This window comes from Anabrus simplex, chromosome 1 (assembly GCF_040414725.1).
Source record: "Anabrus simplex isolate iqAnaSimp1 chromosome 1, ASM4041472v1, whole genome shotgun sequence".
Classification (NCBI taxonomy): Eukaryota; Metazoa; Arthropoda; class Insecta; order Orthoptera; family Tettigoniidae; genus Anabrus; species Anabrus simplex.
Genome location: NC_090265.1, coordinates 1,782,435,000 through 1,782,453,791, shown reverse-complemented (window position 1 = coordinate 1,782,453,791; position 18,792 = coordinate 1,782,435,000).

Below are 18,792 nucleotides of genomic sequence, written 5' to 3'. Positions count from 1 at the left end.
CCCACACAGGTCAGCTCCTGAAATAACATGCGTCATGCAATCTAACGGTTACTAACTTTCTAAAAGACCAAAATTTGAATTGAATTTACTCTCGACATAGCAAGTGTTTAACTCGGAAAGTGGATGATCCTGTCAATCTAATCCTCCTATCTCTAATATACAAGAGTATCGGAATAATACTAAGCTAATTATCATGCATAATGACACAACAAAGTAAATCCTAACAACTCCCTCATTATCCCATATAACTAATCCTGAAGTAAAATAAAAATATAGAAATCATGCATTCCTCTTTTATCCGTATTTACAGCATTACAAATGTAAAATAAACACATGCCGTCAGGCAAAATTTACGTTAAAGGAAAATCTCTACACTAAACTTCACTAGTATTTAAACATAATTCATATAACATTCCATCTAATTTAAAAACATGCGTCTTATCTTGGACGACTCTCTGGACATTGGCAACGGCTCACATCCTTGCCATGGTGGTGTATTACTCCATGCTGATCACTGCTTTAACACATAGAAACAATCTTCTTTCTTGTGTGGATGGTGCCTTATTCTTGATGAAAGTTCCTGTACACTGCAACACAGAAGACTTTAGGTTAATGTCTCTTCACTGCTCGATTTGCACGTGCCGAACAAACCCTTGTTAGCTGTGAACTAAGCCAAAATTACTGACAAACGAACACACATTTCAATTAATCAACTAGGGTTTTTTTGTATACAGTTAGTTAGAGCGGCTCGCGGTACGGTTCGAAAGTTCTTTGCGAAACGCGACCGACACGAAAATGCAATACAGCTGAGCGTTTCTTCTTCACTTTCCAGTCTGCGGCTATTATTACCGACTATTTATCTAGAGTAAAACTTTGCGCCATAACGAAATCGGCAATTTAGCACTGCACCAGTTAATGTAGTAAACTTCACGACTAAAAACACTGTTTCTCGGTCGTAAGACCATACACTGTTTTATATCTATCCACCTGGCAACATTCACTTACAAGTCTCAGAGCAATACCGAACAGCGTTCACACCACGTCGGCTCCCACGATCAGAGTGATGTTCTGAAAGCTTGGGACGCTTGAAAAGCTTGGCTAACGCCGTTGTAGCTACGGGATTCCCGCATGTTTAAAAAAGCAACCAATCAGCGTGCTTGCCATTCACAATGACTTATATATTAATTAAACCACACCATAAAACACACTCCAGACGATATAAAATAACTCAGATTATTTCTATAGCGTATTCCTTATTATCTTACACTTTCCGACATGTGGAAAACCGTCAACTAACAGAACTTATTCCTTTATAGCAATATCTTCTTCTTGCAATTGTCTCTGTTGGTCAACCTGGGATATTAATTCCGCGCGATCCGGATTCCATATTTGCCACACCCACGCGTTCTAATTGGCTGAATGTTTATCATGGCCAACGACTTCTACACGTGCCGAGATGTGCTAACTTCTCGTAACGCTAAGCCTTTCTCACGGTCCCGAGGAAGCATTGCGTAATATCCAGCGACTTTATGTCTCCATCGACTTCCTGTCTCAGCTCCTGCGATCTACTACTCTTACCATGCCTGAGTGAAATGTATTTCAATAAAATTATATAATATGGCAAATAATAATCTCAGTGTCTCTTATGGGCCGTCACGATACGGCTCACTCCTTTTAATTTTTTCTAGTACTCGTATAAAGTAGTACCGGTGAAGATCCCATACACTGGAGCCATACTCTAAATGCGGTCTAACCACAGACGTATACGCCTTCTCCTTCAGATCCTTATTGCAACCATCAAACACTCTCATAACCATCTGAAGAGATCTGTAACATTTCTTAACCAGCTCGTAAATATGTTTTCCCCAATGAAGATCATTGCTTATACTAACACCAAGGTACTTACACTTTTCCGCATGAGGTACTATCTGCCCGTAAACACAATAATTAAAACTGAGGGGACTCTTCCTCTTGGTGTAACTTACAACTTGACTTTTCTTCCCATTTACATTCATACCGTTGTCTCCCATCCACCACTCTACATTGTTTAAGTCCCACTGTAGCCCGTCACATTACTGAAAGTCATTTGCTATTCTACACAGTATAAAATAATCCGCAAGTATCCTTATCTCTGATTCCACTCCTTTACTCATATAATCTACAATATACTAATACAATACATAGAAAGGAAAACCTTGTTTTAATACGGTAAACTTACATTATCTCTGGCCTGTTTTTTTTTCAGAACAATATCTGGGAGGGGGTGGCGGCGGGAGGATTTATAAAAATACTCTGCTAATATAGGCGAAATATCGAATTTGTCGTACAAGGACGAGACAAAGCTCATTTTAAGCCCCTTGATGCAAAGAAGAAAACTAGGTAAACCCTACGGGCCCAAAAACCATGCTTTAAGGCCCTAAAACCAACCGTTATGCAGATATTGGCACCACACTACCCCTGTTCTAGGAACCGAATAAAGAAATGAACTGCCGTAGCCATGGCAACGTCAGCTCCAGGATTCTACAAGAGCGAGGTTATGCATGTACCTTTAGACATAGCTGCTAACCAAAATTTGTACACATATGACTTACTATCTGGAAAAAAAAATATACTGTTGTGTAGACAATCAGAGGACTCCTTCGAGTTGGGATGGAAAGGGGATGAAGTATAAAAACGACCTATATTAATGCAGAATTCATAGTTTTTGGGATCGCTGAGGTCAATAGTCACATTTCAGATAAAATTTAAGTCCAAGATCAGCTCCATTTGGCACGGCGATGAGAAGGAGTTGAAAAGAATATCTCCACAAATGATCAAGATTACGCATGAAAGTATGTTCCAGCATAGTTCTCAACAAAACTTGGTATACATACGACTTACTATCTGGGAAGAGGACGGCATGCAGAAATGGATATTGGGCCTGTCGAAAAGTACTGTACTAGATAACAAAAGTTATATCTAATAAACTTGACATGTTACAGACGTGAACATTGGTATTTGGAATATCCTTCAAACACAAAGAAACACTTACTTTTATTTACAGAAAATCAACTTAGAGAGGGGGCGGGTGTGATAATAAGTGGAGAAGAAGTTGAATTCTGTTTATGAGGATACTTACATCTCAAAGACTGGAGAAGTTACAGATGTCAAAATTGGTAACTGTAATCTCCTTTAAAAATAAACATTTTTTCTTCGGAAAGGCGACTTAGGGTATTCGGTGGAATGAAGTGAAGGAGGAAGTGCATTATTCTTATGAGGATAATTACATCTGAAAAACTGAGGATTTTACAGTTGTGAAAATTGGTATCTTCTTTAAAAATAAACACATATTGTTTTGTTTTCGTAAAATTCATATCAGGGGTAAAAAGATTTGAAAAAGCTCGCGAATATTTAAAATGAGTATTTCACATAAATTTAAAATTTTACAGACGTAAAGACTGGTATTTGGAAAATCCCTTAAAAGAAAAAAACGCGCATTTTTGGGTTTGCATAAAATTGGCTTGGAGGAGGGGTTTGAAAATAAGTGAAGGGGTTGAATTATATTTATGGGGATACTTACATTTTGAAAACTGAAGATGTTACGCACGTGAAGATACTTTGAATCTTCTTTAAAAATAAAGGAACAAGTATTTTTATCTTTGGTAAAGCTACCTAGGTGGAGGATGTAAGCACCGATTAAGGACTGATAAAAGGGTTGACTTTTTTGGGGGGGTGGGACACTTATACTCAGAACTGAAGATGTTACAGACGAGGAAATAGATATTTGGAATCTCCTTACAAAACTTTTTTTTTCGACTTGAGAGAGGACTGTTTCTTCCATGTACAGTTCTATGTGCATGTTCCAGAGTTAGCTCTTCCATTAACCTGGTCATCTTAACTCAAAATTCAACACCACAAACGTCGTTTACAGAGTTTCTGGGATAAATGAAAGTGAATTTTTTGGTGCCTTAGTGCAGTACCGAGGAACGATTACTTTTATCAAACTACGAAATACGCGCGAGCTAAGCCGCGGGTAACTGCTAGTTTATATATATGAGAAAACATGAAGGTACAACAATACAGCCCTTCCGGAGCTCGCTCTTAATTATTACAGGATCAGATAACGCTTCACCTACTGTAATTCTCTGAGTTCTATTTTCTACGAATATAGCCACCCATTCAACTACGTTCGTGTCTAGTCTAATTGCCCTACTTTTTGTCAGTAATCTCCCATGATCTAACCTATCAAAAGCCTTGGATAGGACAACAGCGGCTCAGTCCATTTGATCTCATAAATCTAAAATATATGCTATACCTCACTGGAATAGTACAAGTTGAGCTTCACTGAAATAACTTTTCCTAAACCCGAACTGCCTTCTATCAAACCAGTTTGCAGTTTCGAAATCCTGTCAAATATATTCAGAAAGACTTAGAGCTTTCAAACTACACATGTCAAGCAGACTGGGCTGTAATTTTCCGCTTTATGTTTATCATCCTTTCCCTTGTATACTGGGGTTACTATTGGAACACTCCATTCATCTGGTATCGCTCCTTCAGGTAAACAATAAACAAATAATTATTTCAGATATGGCACTATATCGCAAGCCATAGCTTTTAATATATCCCCAGAAATCTTATCAACCGCAGCTGCCTTTCTAGCTTTCAACTTTTTTACCTTTAAAAAAAATACTGTCGCTGGATATATAGAGGATGGTCTTCAACAACGTGACTAACGTTAGAGGATTGTCATGCTGATAAATAATGTGAAAACAATCGATAGAAAACAATCGATATCTCGAGCCTTTGTCATTTCATTAGCTGCTGAAGCTAGCCAGTCAGATCGATTCGCAGGATGTGCCGAGAAATCAGTACGAAGCCGGTGTCATCGGAGCGCACTTGCTATGGCACAGTCATGTTAGCCAGTAGGTCCGTGTTCAAATCCCTCCCATGGCGATATTGTTTTCTTCCATTGGAGGTCGGAAAGCCACGTGCAGATTTAGAAATACCACCTCGTATATCTCAATTCATGGTGAAGTGATCTTTTCGGTGTGATTCAGCGGCTGATAAAATAATAACGGAAGAGGATATGGAATTATTGTTATAAATTATATATCAGTATGACCAACCTTTCAACGCTTAATATCCCGTTCAAGTTGTTTCCGACCAACCTGTGTAAGTAAAAGATCGCAAATGCAGGGCTGAGTGGCTCAGACGGTTGAGGCACGGGCCTTCTGGCCCCAACTTGGAAGGTTCGATTCTAGGTCTGTCCAGTGGTATTCGAAAGTGCTCAAATACGGCAGACTCCGGTCGCTCCGGCACTTAAGGGGAGGTTATACCCTCCTAGGGGCAAAATATCCAAACTTTTTTGCTCATAAACATTCTTTGGAATATACTTTACTAGATAAGTATGGTTTCTAATGGCATTATAGCTATTAAAGGCTTTAAATATTAATGAATATTGAATTTTCACGACCGCATTGTAATCGAAACAGACTTTCAACGTATTAGGTCGTGTTACGTACATGTAGTACGTTTTGAAGAGATTTTAAGTACAGAACAAAAATGGCCAGCCGGACACCAGTGGGATCCGAACCCACAACCTCCCGATTTCGCGTCGGTTGCTCTACCAATTGAGCTATGGTGGCCTAGGCCATGTTTGTTCTGTTTGAAAGGATCTGAGCTACAGGTTTTAAGTCGCCCGTTGTGGGGCATGTCTGTTTCGATTACAATGCGGTCGTGAAAATTCAATATTCATTGCCTTCGTCTTCATTCTTACGAGTATGGAATGTTGTCGTTATAGGAATGGCAGTCTTTAGGAATTGCACTTTTGAGTTGCTGAAGATGACCTCATTCTGTATTTTTGATCTTTAGCGCTCTTGGTAAAGTTTTGGAAGTTTATGTTCACTTACTCGTCTAGGTCTCCTGGGAATCTCCACAACATCACCTTCAAACTCCAATTTGTAGGAAATAACTCCTGTCGGATGGTATTTAATAACTTTAAGATCCGTAACAGTTGGGACGAATGGAGTCGTAAATGCATGATTCTTTCACGGCATAATTGGTGAAGAATGAATAGTCGAGATAAACTGCGGGGTTTACCTCATGCTTCTTTCCATACTGATACATATTCGCTGGGAAATTCTTTGTTGGCAGGAGGAAGGATGTATGGACTTAAAATTTTGAAGTAATGTTGGAAGTAATAACGTACGATTAATTAAACGTGAGGAACTTCATCTTATTTGCCCGTATTGAACTGAGATCACAATTACAATAAAAATCTTTAAGGTTCCACCTTGTTCAATACAAATACACTGTTGTTAGATGACCTTTTACAACATATATTTTATTGCAGTACTAGTTTCGGCGCTCTATTATGGCACCATGAATAGCTGCGCAATAAGTAGAAAAAACTTGAAGATATAAATACAAAACAACATACTGATATACTTAACTCCTTAGTGTCTATCTAATGGTAAATTTAAAACTCTAAGTTACAAGCAAGATAACCCGTGTGAGTCGAAATTGTAAAATCTCATGAGTACGATTAGATGATCATATACTGAAAATTAGTGGAATGCAACGTGTATACTTTCACTGTGCTTGAAGAACTAGGTGAACATTTCCCATTTGGCTGGAATTTCGGAGCGCCATTCTCACAGCTACCATCACCAACACCTACCAAAATAAGAAATAAAGCGAAATGTGAGGAAATTAGAACGTTTTATCACATACAATCGTAAACTTAATTTAGAGGCTGTGAACTAACAAATACTGACTTACGTTGATCAAATGATTTGGAATTAGCATCTATAGTTTCAGGGGTAAATAACTGCAGAATAGTAAGATCTGGAATGTTAATAAATATATTTAGACTTCGTTATTATACAACATAAAACGATTAATTTAAATAACGAAAAGACCTACTAATAAATTAAATCTTTCGAAACTACATTATATATTTAACGTGCTGAAAACACACTTACTTGATTTTGCATTTCTTCTGGGAACTGAACCATTTGAAAAGAGAATCCAAGTTGTGCTATTATTTCATGTTCCGAGAACGTATTATCATCAACATCGTCGGAGTTCTCAAGTAGTATTTGCTCGTCACCGGAATACATCTCATGACTGAGAGCAGGACAGTAATTTTCCTCTTCTACTTTTGAAGCTATCAGTGGCTTTAATTCTGATTTTTCTGGATAATAACTGCCACAATTAATTTAAGAAATGTATTATTACTTTAACAGAAGAACTGTAGGGAACACAAGACAAACTTCTCCTCCCATCAGAGTGCACATATTGTTGACCTGGGCTACTGACTGACAGTCACAGAGTTGGCTGTTGGCAACAGTACTGTTGTACTTTCATTTCACTACGCATGAATCGGCGGGAGTTATAAAAAAGCGAGGGAAGTCCTCTTGATTCACAAAACCCCGCCAAACGAGACAATGCAACTACGCGGTATTTCAAAAATATATGAGTCACTGTACTTGGGCGGAATTATTTCACCATCACTTTTTCGACAACAATGAGTAACTATGAAATTTTCACTGCTGAAACATTAAAGATGCCAACAGTGCCGGAAGGTCATTCTCACCAAAAATTTCGGTTACGCGTTATTCATTCTTAAGAGAGAATATATGTGTACTCCTGTTGACATGTGATTGTGACTCCCCCTCTCAGACTGATTCAGATGGTTTCGTCAGCTTACGTTTCGAACGCTAGCACTGTACCGCGTCAGGTGAGCCATCTGATGACGAATGAAAGTAGCAATTCCACTTCTCTTACAACGTCTAAATTCAAACCTCATTCCTTGAGTAGCCTTTCTCATGAAGAGTCGAGATTTTCTTCTCATGACGCAGAGCAAATTTCCCTGCAAAATGCAAAGAATTGCACCTTATGTTCTTGGCACGCCAGAAGCCCAATAGCCTAGATGATGTCTACCTAGGATTGGTTTGGTGCCTACTGACAGTAACCTGCCTTTCAAATTCAAAAGGAGGCTGTTCCCTTTGCGAAATTGCTTCGTACAGGTATCTACTAATGTCGGTACGTTTTCCACCGTGGTCAATTATATTTGGCATTTAGTAGAGTGTTAACATCACCATATCGGGGTCAGTTCTCGAGACTGAACTGTATTTCACCAAGGACATAGTTTACAATTAAATACAAAATTCAGTCAATGGACAGATCAGTGTAATTCAATCGTTTACAGTGAATTGTACCCTATTTTATTAAAGTGATTCTTGACTGTTAAGAGCATGCACGAAAAGGTTATGATAGGGCAATTTCCCAGTCTCCAAAATTCCATATGCATATTCACAACGGAAGTGTAAGTTTAAAGGTAAATTAGTATCTCAGGCTTCCTTTATCATCAGTTTCATTTTTGTTCTGTCTTCGCAGATGTTGCTGCAACAGGCCACTAGTGTATACATAAAATAAGAATTTTATCTGTACATTGCTCAGAATTTAAAAATAATGGTGTTTCTGAATCGACTGTATCCAGAGTAACAAGGAAATGCACTTTCAAATTTTCCGTCTTCTCTATCTGTCTGTCTGTCTGTCTGTCTGTCTGTCTGTCTGTCTGTCTGTCTGTCTGTACGCGGATCACGAGGAAATGGGTGAACAGAATTGAATGAAAATCGGTATGTATAGTGCGGGAATAAGATGCTACAGTCTAGGATATAAGTATATTCACACTGCATTAAATGGTATAATAGAAGGTGCATAAAATTATTTTGAAATGCCTGTGCTATTGGTCCCATAGAAACGTATTGTTATTTATTATTATTGTATGGGAATATCGTGTAACGCAGAGGTGAAATAAGGTGAAGGCTTGAAAGGCGGGACAGAGAAAAGATGAGAGCATAATTTAAAACAATAACATTTCAAAAAATTTCTTTCCTTTTTTTCTGACTTTAAACTTTGATGGACAAGAAAAAATAACAGTTGCCTATATTAATGGTGAGCGCTCGTCAGCTCAGATCACAACATAGGCTTAAGGTCGAAATTTAGCTACTAAAAGTTTAAAATGAGCTTGTAGCTTCAAAGTTACACTCTTTCAGAGAGCACCTTTGCTCCACTCAATTTACACTCTAGGAGACTGAGCTCCAGAATTTAGCACAGTCCGGCCTCTCAAAGGCACAAAATTCTAATCCAAATTTTACAGTATCTGCTGCCTTTCTAGCAAGACATTCTGATTCACAATTGACCACGAATAGCCTACTTGTACGGAAAGAAAAGTTTTAAGAAAATCGGCCTTGAACAAAGTTGTAGGAGGAGAAGAACTAGCACTCCCTTTGATATATACTCTCAAATCCTATATAGGCTTATGGCCAGAAGTTACAGAGGCTAAGCCTATAATACTCAGGGTGACTGGAAGGCGAACATATTAAGTTTCAAAATACTGCTTATAATTTAGAAGTTTACCAAGTTGAAAGGGAATTAACAGAGGGTAAAAACACTTTATTCCTTAAGTTACATATTTCCCTGCAGGGATTTGAACAGAGTCTCTAGACTTGTTTCAAAATTTACATTTCAAAAAATTTAGAAATTTACATTAAGAATGAATTTTGAAATCTTCACCTCAAGTCAGCTTTCTGGAACCGTCACATATGTAACAGATGTCTGCCTTACCTTGAGGTGGTGGGCATTCCTACGACGGGAAAGGCTTAACCCTGCCTCCACTAACGTATACACTCTAGACTGGAGCGAAGAAGAAGCCAACATGGCCCAAAAGCTAACAGCTTTTAAAGTAGAAGAAAAGATTCAGAACTCTCTAGGGCAATGGCCTATACACACCCTCAATGTTGATTGGCTATCAAAATACATACCAAAATTTCTGATTGGCTAATTATTTTTTTTTGCTAGGGGCTTTACGTCGCACCGACACAGATAGGTCTTATGGCGACGATGGGATAGGAAAGGCCTAGGAGTTGGAAGGAAACGGCCGTGGCCTTAATTAAGGTACAGCCCCAGCATTTGCCTGGTGTGAAAATGGGAAACAACGGAAAACCATCTTCAGGGCTGCCGATAGTGGGATTCGAACCTACTATCTCCCGGATGCAAGCTCACAGCCGCGCGCCTCTACGCGCACGGCCAACTCGCCCGGTGGCTAATTATTTAAGGAAGAAGGAAGCCATGTAGTGCTGACAACTTCAGCTCATAAAAAGAATCTAAAACACTCCAGATTAACAAACATACAGGATAGAATTTTTCCTTGAAAATTAATTTTCCGTCCTCCCACCAGAGGGTGTACATAAGTCGATGGCGGAAACATCTGAAGATTAATGTTCCAAACTTCTTCCGATACACAGTTCGGGGTTCATATCACAGATTGCCTTCTAAAAAGCGCTCAGTTCTAATGTGCGTAGAAGTTGTATATCCGGTACACACCTCCACCCTCTACCCACTATCAGTTGAGTTTTGAAATTTGGTTTTTAAGAAATTTCAGAAAATTTGAAATTAGAGATCAAAATTAGAAAATTTATTGAATGAGAGTCCATTCTTGAGGTATTTTGAAGAAAATAATTCTTGATATAATTTATGAAGCAGAATTCCGGATAGATATGCCAAAGGTTGACGGCAAGAGCGGCCGCCACTGCCGAGGTCAGGGTGAGGTCCTCAGGACCCCTCATATACCCTCAGATACATCTCCCCCACTACATTGAGAGGGGTAGCCATGATGATGGTAACTAAGGCACAAGTATCATAGTTCTGACTAATGATGGATAGGGCGGTTTGGGTTCAGCAACCAAGCCATTACCACTGATGATGGTGGCCATGTTGGCAGTTGAGAAGGAGACTGGGCTGGAACGGAGTGGGTCCTTACCCCGCGCCGGCACCTCTCGCCAGTTATTACGACACGGCTCCAGATGAAATCAGGGCACTGCAACAATTAATTCCTGGGCAACAGTAACTGATTTTGGGGACAGTGTCGTTTTTATTGGTGGTGTAGGTAAGGTTGGCGGCGTGTAGGAAAAATGCACGGAATTTCTGGCTCAGGCTTCGAGGCAGGGCCAAGGTAATGACAGACATGAAATAAATTATTGAAGAGAAGATGTTTACAAGAAAAATGCAGTTTGAATAAAACACAAATACCTACAAATTTTAACCATTAACAGGTGCAGAAGGCCTCCTAATCTAAACTTACTATTACTAACATGCAAAGGAACGAAGTATAATTAAATAGGCAATGCCATCACTTGGTAGCCTATACTGGAAAACACAGAGTTCATGCAGGGTTTTCTTGGGGCATATGAACCCTAAAATTCCTCTATCTATCAGCAAAGTTCTGAATGAATTTCCTAAAGAAATTCGCCATTTCGATAAATCTAGCAAAAGCTTTAACATCATCAGGAGGCTTAAAGTCACGAATTGCCTGCGATCTGGAATGATCGATAGAAACTCCGTCAGGAGACACGATAAGCACTAAGAAATGCACAGATGCTTTAGTAAAAGATACCTTAGATAGCTTTACTGTCAATCCAACCTTACGAAGGCGATTTAGGACTTCCTCTAGAAGAGCTAAATGTTGTTCAAAGGTTTCAGAGAAAATAATGACATCATCTAGATAATGGTACTGACATTCAAATTTGATATCGGAGAAGACCCTATCTAACAGTCTAGTGAGAACAGCCGCGCCTGTAGGCAACCGGAGAGGCACGAGGTTGTATTCGTAAAAGTTCCAATCTGTAGCGAAATCAGTCAGATGTTTTCATTCTTCCGCCAGAGGTATCGGGTTGTATGCTTGGTTAAGATCCAGGATGGTGAAGAACTTAGCCTTGCGAAACCAAAGAAAACATGAATGCAAATCAGAAAGGGGTACTGATTGTAATATAACTTCACGATTTAACGCCCTGTAATCAATAACTGGCCTGAAGCCATCTTGAGGTTTCGGCACTGGGAAAATTGGAGATGAATACACCTATATTGAAGGCCGAATGATACCATCCTTCAACGTTTGATCAATAATTTCCTTAAGGGCCTTCGGTTTAGATGGAGATAGCCTATATGAAGGAAGCTTTACAGGGACCGAATCCGTGACCTCTATCCTATATTCGATTAAATCAGTGACACCAACAGTTTCCGAAAGTACATCGGGAGATAACGGACATAACTAGCGAATGCTATTAGCCTGATCCTCAGGTAGATATGTAAGGTCTAACGACATCTCACTCTGGGTAGGCGAAATCACAGAAAATAATGCAGTTACATGTTAACAGGGGAATATGGGAATTACTCTCAAATTTCTATGTTCAAGATTTACTTTGAAGATCGAGTACAAGAACAGAATACGACATAAAATCAGCCCCTAATACCACAGGGCATGAAATATTTTTGGCAAAGAAAATTAAAACTTCCATGTAAATTTAGAAGTGCGAATTTTAGCATGAATAAATCCTAAGATTACTAAAGGGGAAGAATTGGACGAAACACATTTAAGAGGAAAAACTATAAACAGGAAATTTACAAGAAACTTTCTATTTGGAATACCGGTTTCAGAAATAATAGAGCTAACGCTCCTTGAGTCTAACAGTGCCATTAGTGGTTTATTATTTATTTCAATTTTGAGGAGGGGCATAAATCCTGGAACCTCGGAGGCGATTTTAAGATATTTCCTGGGATCTTCAACAGATGTATTAGAGGGCCTTCCCTGCTCAGGAAATTCGATGCCCGAATCGAACTGGGCTGAACCTCTAGAATCTGAATCTTGTAACACAGCCGAGCACGCTAGTCACATTCTATCGCCTAGATTAGAAAGGGCAGCACCAGAAATAGAACAAAAAGTTGTGCTGTTAGGTGAAGTACAGTTTTAGCAAGGTGTAAGATTGATCCGAACTTAAAACAACATTGAGGCGGCCCTGATCCATTCCTAGGTCCATTATATTTTACGAGATAACAGGTCTTCTAATATGGCCCGCCGATCAGCACACGTAACATTTACAGGGAGAGAAGGTTCTGCGTGGTAGTTTTAGAGAATTATTAGATGATGGTGAAGGTTCCCTAGCTACTCGTATCTAACTCCCTCCGCGGACACTGACATAGCGTCGAGTTCTGAAAATGTTTGCAGCCGGAAAGCAAAACACAAATAAGACGGTTAAGATGACGAAATCCCTTCAGCAATGGTCTGTACAATTTGACTTTCAGAGTAGTGGAGGGCAAACACCCTTGTATAAAATTCGATGTCGTGGAGGAAATCGGCTAGATTCTCGTCTAGCCTTTGCACTCGGAAGTGGTAATGATGACATAGCTCTTGCAGGGATGAAATTAGCTAAGAGATGCGCATGGAAGATTTCTGTAGATCTTCTATCCGCTATGGCCATTAAGATTTTGTTAGAGAGGACACCAAAAGAATATGGGTAAATAATATGTAAAATATGGGAATGCGAGAGAGCAAACACTAACACACGATCCTGAAATTTCACTAGAAATCTCAGAAAAAAAAGTTACGTCGTTAGTATAATTGAATGAGAATTTCGAAATGCCTTTAAGCAACAAGGATAAGGGGTGAGACAAACTACTGAAACCTAGTTATAATATCGGAGAGCGCACGGAGGTTGAGGTGGTTCAAATGCTGAGTTACTGATGAAGAATAGAGGAAGTTGTTGTGGATGACTAACAACTTGTTCAGATAGGGCAGAAGCTTGTTATGGGTCGACAGATTCCCTACTCCCAGATGAATTTTTAGGGTCCCCTTCAGTTTAGTCACTTAATTGGGTAAGATAGCCACTATTTTACTAGCGGCTCTGGACAACAATTGATTTATCTTGTTCGAAAAAACCATAAATATATTCAAACAGACTGATAACCACACTAGACTGATCTTCATTCTGTTTCAGAGAAAATAGGTCTCTAGCTCTATTTTAGAAATGGAAACACCTAGCTTGAACACGCTTCAGTTGATTTCCTGAGGGTCCACCTCCATCAAAAAAGCTAATAACACGGGCAATTTAAGTAATGCTGGCAGTGATTGTGGATAGAGCGTCACCAAATGATTTCTCGCTGTACGCCAGAATACCGATCGGAAACTCTAAAGAATCTTTAGGCTTAGCTGCGTCTGTTGTAAACGTGCCACCAGGCTGGACTTTTCTAATTGAGAGTTCGTAAATACGTTCCTCGTTGCGCAAATACCACGGAGCAAGGCCTACTCTAGTGCCAAATATAATGACAGATTTTTTTTAGAAAATTTGGAAAATTCTGGAAACAGAAACATGTTTAGAGTTCGATTCCAAATTCTATGGAAAGCCGTAGAAAAGGCCTTTGTCCAGACCCATTCAACAACGCTCTGCTACCACTTGTTCCGGGAATAGCGTGGAACGCAGGGGTGTAAGAAAGGGTGAGCTTGAATGGTTGGACACAGAAAAGATGAGAGTATAATTTAAAACACTAAAATTTGAATGTTTTTTGTTTCCTTTTCATTCTGACTAATGGTTCATGTTTGTGGATTACTGTAGTCACGTCCAAGTTCGTGAACCATGGGCAACGACTGAGTGGCCTAGTAAGTGGTCCTGAGAGTCGGGATACCAGTTGCTATGGAATGGGAGTGGGCATCTCGGACATATTCTGAGTCGTGGCCCTCCTTGTGCTCAGGCGGCTAAGACTATACAGTTCACCGGTGGACCATAACCCGTTAGAGGAGAGATCCTCACTTGGACTATATGCAACTAGGGTAGCATACTGCTTCATGAATTTACCGAGCTCAGAACACTTTAAGAAAGCCTCGGATCTATGGGAGTATCGGAGTCCCACTCCCATTTGACAGGCGAGGGACTCCTTGGAAACAACTTGGCGAACGAAATGGAATTCGATGGGGAGCTATCAATATTAATGGGGCTTATGGAAGAAAGAAAGTAGAAATGGCTGAGTCAGCAAAGAGGATGCATTTGGATGTGCTAGGAGTAAGTGATATTCCGGTAAGGGGAGATAACGAGGAAGAGATAGGAGATTATAAACTGTACTTGACGGGTGTTAGAAAAGGAAGGGCTCTTTATCAGGAATACCATTGCACGCAACATAGTTTCAGTTAGGCACGTAAATGAGCGAATGATGTGGCTAGATTTGTCAGTTGCAGGAATTAGGACTAGAATTGTGTCCGTGTATTCACCATGTGAGGGTGCAGATGAGGTTGAAGTGGACAAGTTTTATGAAGCATTGAGTGACATCGTGGTCAGGGTGAACAGCAAGGATAGAATAGTGCTAATGGGCGATTTCAATGCGAGAGTTGGGAATAGAACTGAAGGATACGAAAGGGTGTTTGGTAAATGTGGGGAAGATATGGAAGTTAATGGGAATGGGAAGCGTTTGCTGGACTTCTGTGCTAGTATGGGTTTAGCTGTTACGAATACATTCTTCAAGCATAAGGCTATTCACCGCTACACATGGGAGGCTAAGGGTACCAAATCCATAATAGACTTAACAGACTTCGAATTCAGGAAATCTGTTAGGAATGTACGAGTTTTCCGCGAATTTTTTGATGATACAGACCACTATCTGATCTGTAGTGAACTAAGTATCTCTAGGCCTAGGGTAGAGAAAGTGACATCTGTCTGCAAATGAATAAGGGTAGAAAATCTCCAGGACGAGGAAATTAGACAGAAGTACATGGATATGATTAGTGAGAAGTTTCAAACAGTAGACAGTAAGGAGGTTCAGGATATAGAAAGTGAATGGGTGGCATACAGATATGCTGTAGTAGAAACAGCAAAGGAATGCCTAGGAACAACTGTGCGTAAAGATGGGAAAAGGCGAACATCTTGGTGGTATGATGAAGTGAGAGCAGCTTGTAAACGTAAAAAGAAAGCTTATCAGAAATGGTCTCAAACAAGGGCCGAGGCAGACAGAGATTTGTACGTAGATGAATGAATCAGAGCGAAACAAATAGTTGTTGAATCCAAAAAGGAAGTCATGGGAATATTTTGGTAACAACCCGGAAAGGCTAGGTCAAGCAGAAGGGAAATCTTTCTGGACAGTAATAAAGAATCTTAGGAAGGGAGGGAAGAAGGAAATGAACAGTGTTTTGAGTAATTCAGGTGAACTCATAATAGATCCCAGGGATTCACTGTTGAGGTGGAGGGAATATTTTGAACATCTTCTCAATGTAAAAGGGAATCATCCTTGTGGTTTTGCGAACAGCCAAGCTCATGAGGAGGAGGAACATGATGTTGGTGAAATTATGCTAGAGGAAGTGGAAAGGATGGTCAATAAACTCCATTGTCATAAAGCAGCAGGAATAGATGAAATTAGACCTGAAATGGTGAAGTATAGTGGGAAGGCAGGGATGAAATGGCTTCATAGAGTAGTAAAATTAGCATCGAGTGTTGGTAAGGTACCTTCAGATTGGACAAAAGCAGTAATTGCACCTATCTATAAGCAAGGGAACAGGAAGGATTGCAACAACTATCGAGGTATCTCATTGATTAGTATACCAGGCAAAGTATTCACTGGCATCTTGGAGGGGAGGGTGCGATCAGTCGTTGGAGGGAAGTTGGATGAAACGCAGTGTGGTTTCAGACCACAGAGAGGCTGTCAGGATCAGATTTTCAGTATGCGCCAGGTAACTGAAAAATGCTACGAGAGGAATAAACAGTTGTGTTTATGTTTCGTAGATCTAGAGAAAGCATATGACAGGGTACCGAGGAAAAAGATGTTCACCTTACTGGGAGACTATGGAATTAAAGGTAGATTATTAAAATCAATCAAAGGCATTTATGTTGACAATTGGGCTTCAGTGAGAATTGATGGTAGAATGAGTTCTTGGTTCAGGGTACTTACAGGGGCTAGACAAGGCTGTAATCTTTCACCTTTGCTGTTCTTAGTTTACATGGATCATCTGCTGAAAGGTATAAAATGGCAGGGAGGGATTCAGTTAGGTGGAAATGTAGTAAGCAGTTTGGCCTATGCTGACGACTTGGTCTTAATGGCAGACTGTGGCGAAAGCCTGCAGTCTAATATCTTGGAACTTGAAAATAGGTGCAATGAGTATGGTGTAAAAATTAGCCGCTCGAAGACTAAATTGATGTCCGTAGGTAAGAAATTCAACATAATTAAATGTCAGATTGGTGATATAAAGCTAGAACAGGTCGATAATTTCAAGTCTTTAGGTTGTGTATTCTCCCAGGATGGTAATATAGTAAGTGAGATTAAATCAAGTTGTCGTAAAGCTAATACAGTGAGCTCGCAGTTGCGATCAACAGTATTCTGTAAGAAGGAAGTCAGCTCCCAGACGAAACTATCTTTACATCGGTCTGTTTCCAGACCAACGTTGCTTTACGGGACGAAAGCTGAGTTTACTCAGATATCTTATTCATAAGTTAGAAGTAACAGACATGAAAGTAGCAAGAATGATTGTTGGTACAAGCAGGTGGGAACAATGGCAGGAGGGTACTCGGAATGAGGAGATAAAGGCTAATTTAGGAATGAACTTGATGGATGAAGCTGTACGCATAAACCGGATTCTGTGGTGGGGTCATGTGAGGCGAATGGAGGAGGATAGATTACCTAGGAGAATAATGGACTCTGCTATGGAGGGTAAGAGAAGTAGAGGTAGACCAAGACGACGATGGTTAGACTCTGTTTCTAACGATATAAAGATAAGCTGTATAGAACTAAATGAAGCCAAAACACTAGTTGCAAATCGAGGATTGTGGCGACGTTTAGTAAATTCACATAGGCTTGCAGACTGAACGCTGAAAAGCATAACAGTCAATAATGATAATGTATGTATGTATGTATGTCATTCTGACTTTAAACTTTGATGAACAACAACAAATAACAGTTGAGTAGACTAATGGTGAGCTCTCGTCAGTCTGATCACAACATTGGATTAAGGCAGAAATTCAGCTCTTACAACTTACAAAATGAGCTTGTAGCTCAAAAGCTACGCTATTTTCAAAGAGCACCTTTGCTCCACACAATTTACACTCTAAGAGGCTGAGCTCAAAAATTTACTACAGCCAGGCCTCTCAAAGGTACAAATTTCTAATCCAAATGTTAAATTAGATTACTTTGAAAACAGTATCTGCTCCCTTTCCCGCTCGAGATTCTGATTCACAATTGACTACGAATAGTTAAAAATTAAACAGGGGTAATAAGGGTCCATACTAATTGGTCTACATGTACAGAAAGAAACGTTTTAAGACAATCGGCCTTGAACAAAGTGCTAGGAGGCAATGCACTTGTACTCCTTTTGATATACACTCCAAAATACTATATTGGCTTATATCCCGTAGTTACAGGGGCTAAGCCTATAGTACATAGGGTGACTAGAAGGAGAAAATATTAAGTTCCAAAATAGTGTAAACAATTTAGAATTAAACTTTAGAAATTTACATTTGTTATGAACTTTGAAAACTTCCCCTCAAGTCAACTTTACGGAGCTATCACATATTTGAAAGGTGTCTGCAATTATCTTGAGCTGGTGGGCGTTTCGACTACGCGCAAGGCTTACCCCTACTTCCACTAACGTATGCACTCTAGACTGGAACCATAAAAAGACAAGATGGCCCAAAAGCTCTCAGGTTTAAAACGGAGAGGAAAGTTCCAGAAATCTCTAGATCGGTGGCCTGTACACACCCTGCGGCTGTACCGTGATTTAGACCACGGCCCCTTCCTTCCTTGCTACTCCTAGCCCTTTCTTATCCCATTGCCGCCAGGAGACATATCTGTGTCGGAGCGATGTAAAGAAAAATAGAAAGAGAATTTAGAAACCAATTACTGTAGGTTTACACATTCACTTCGTAAAATGTCATCCTGAAGGAAATTACGATGCCACACAGAATGTTTCTCCAATCCTCGCCCCCTTTTTGTATAAGTCGA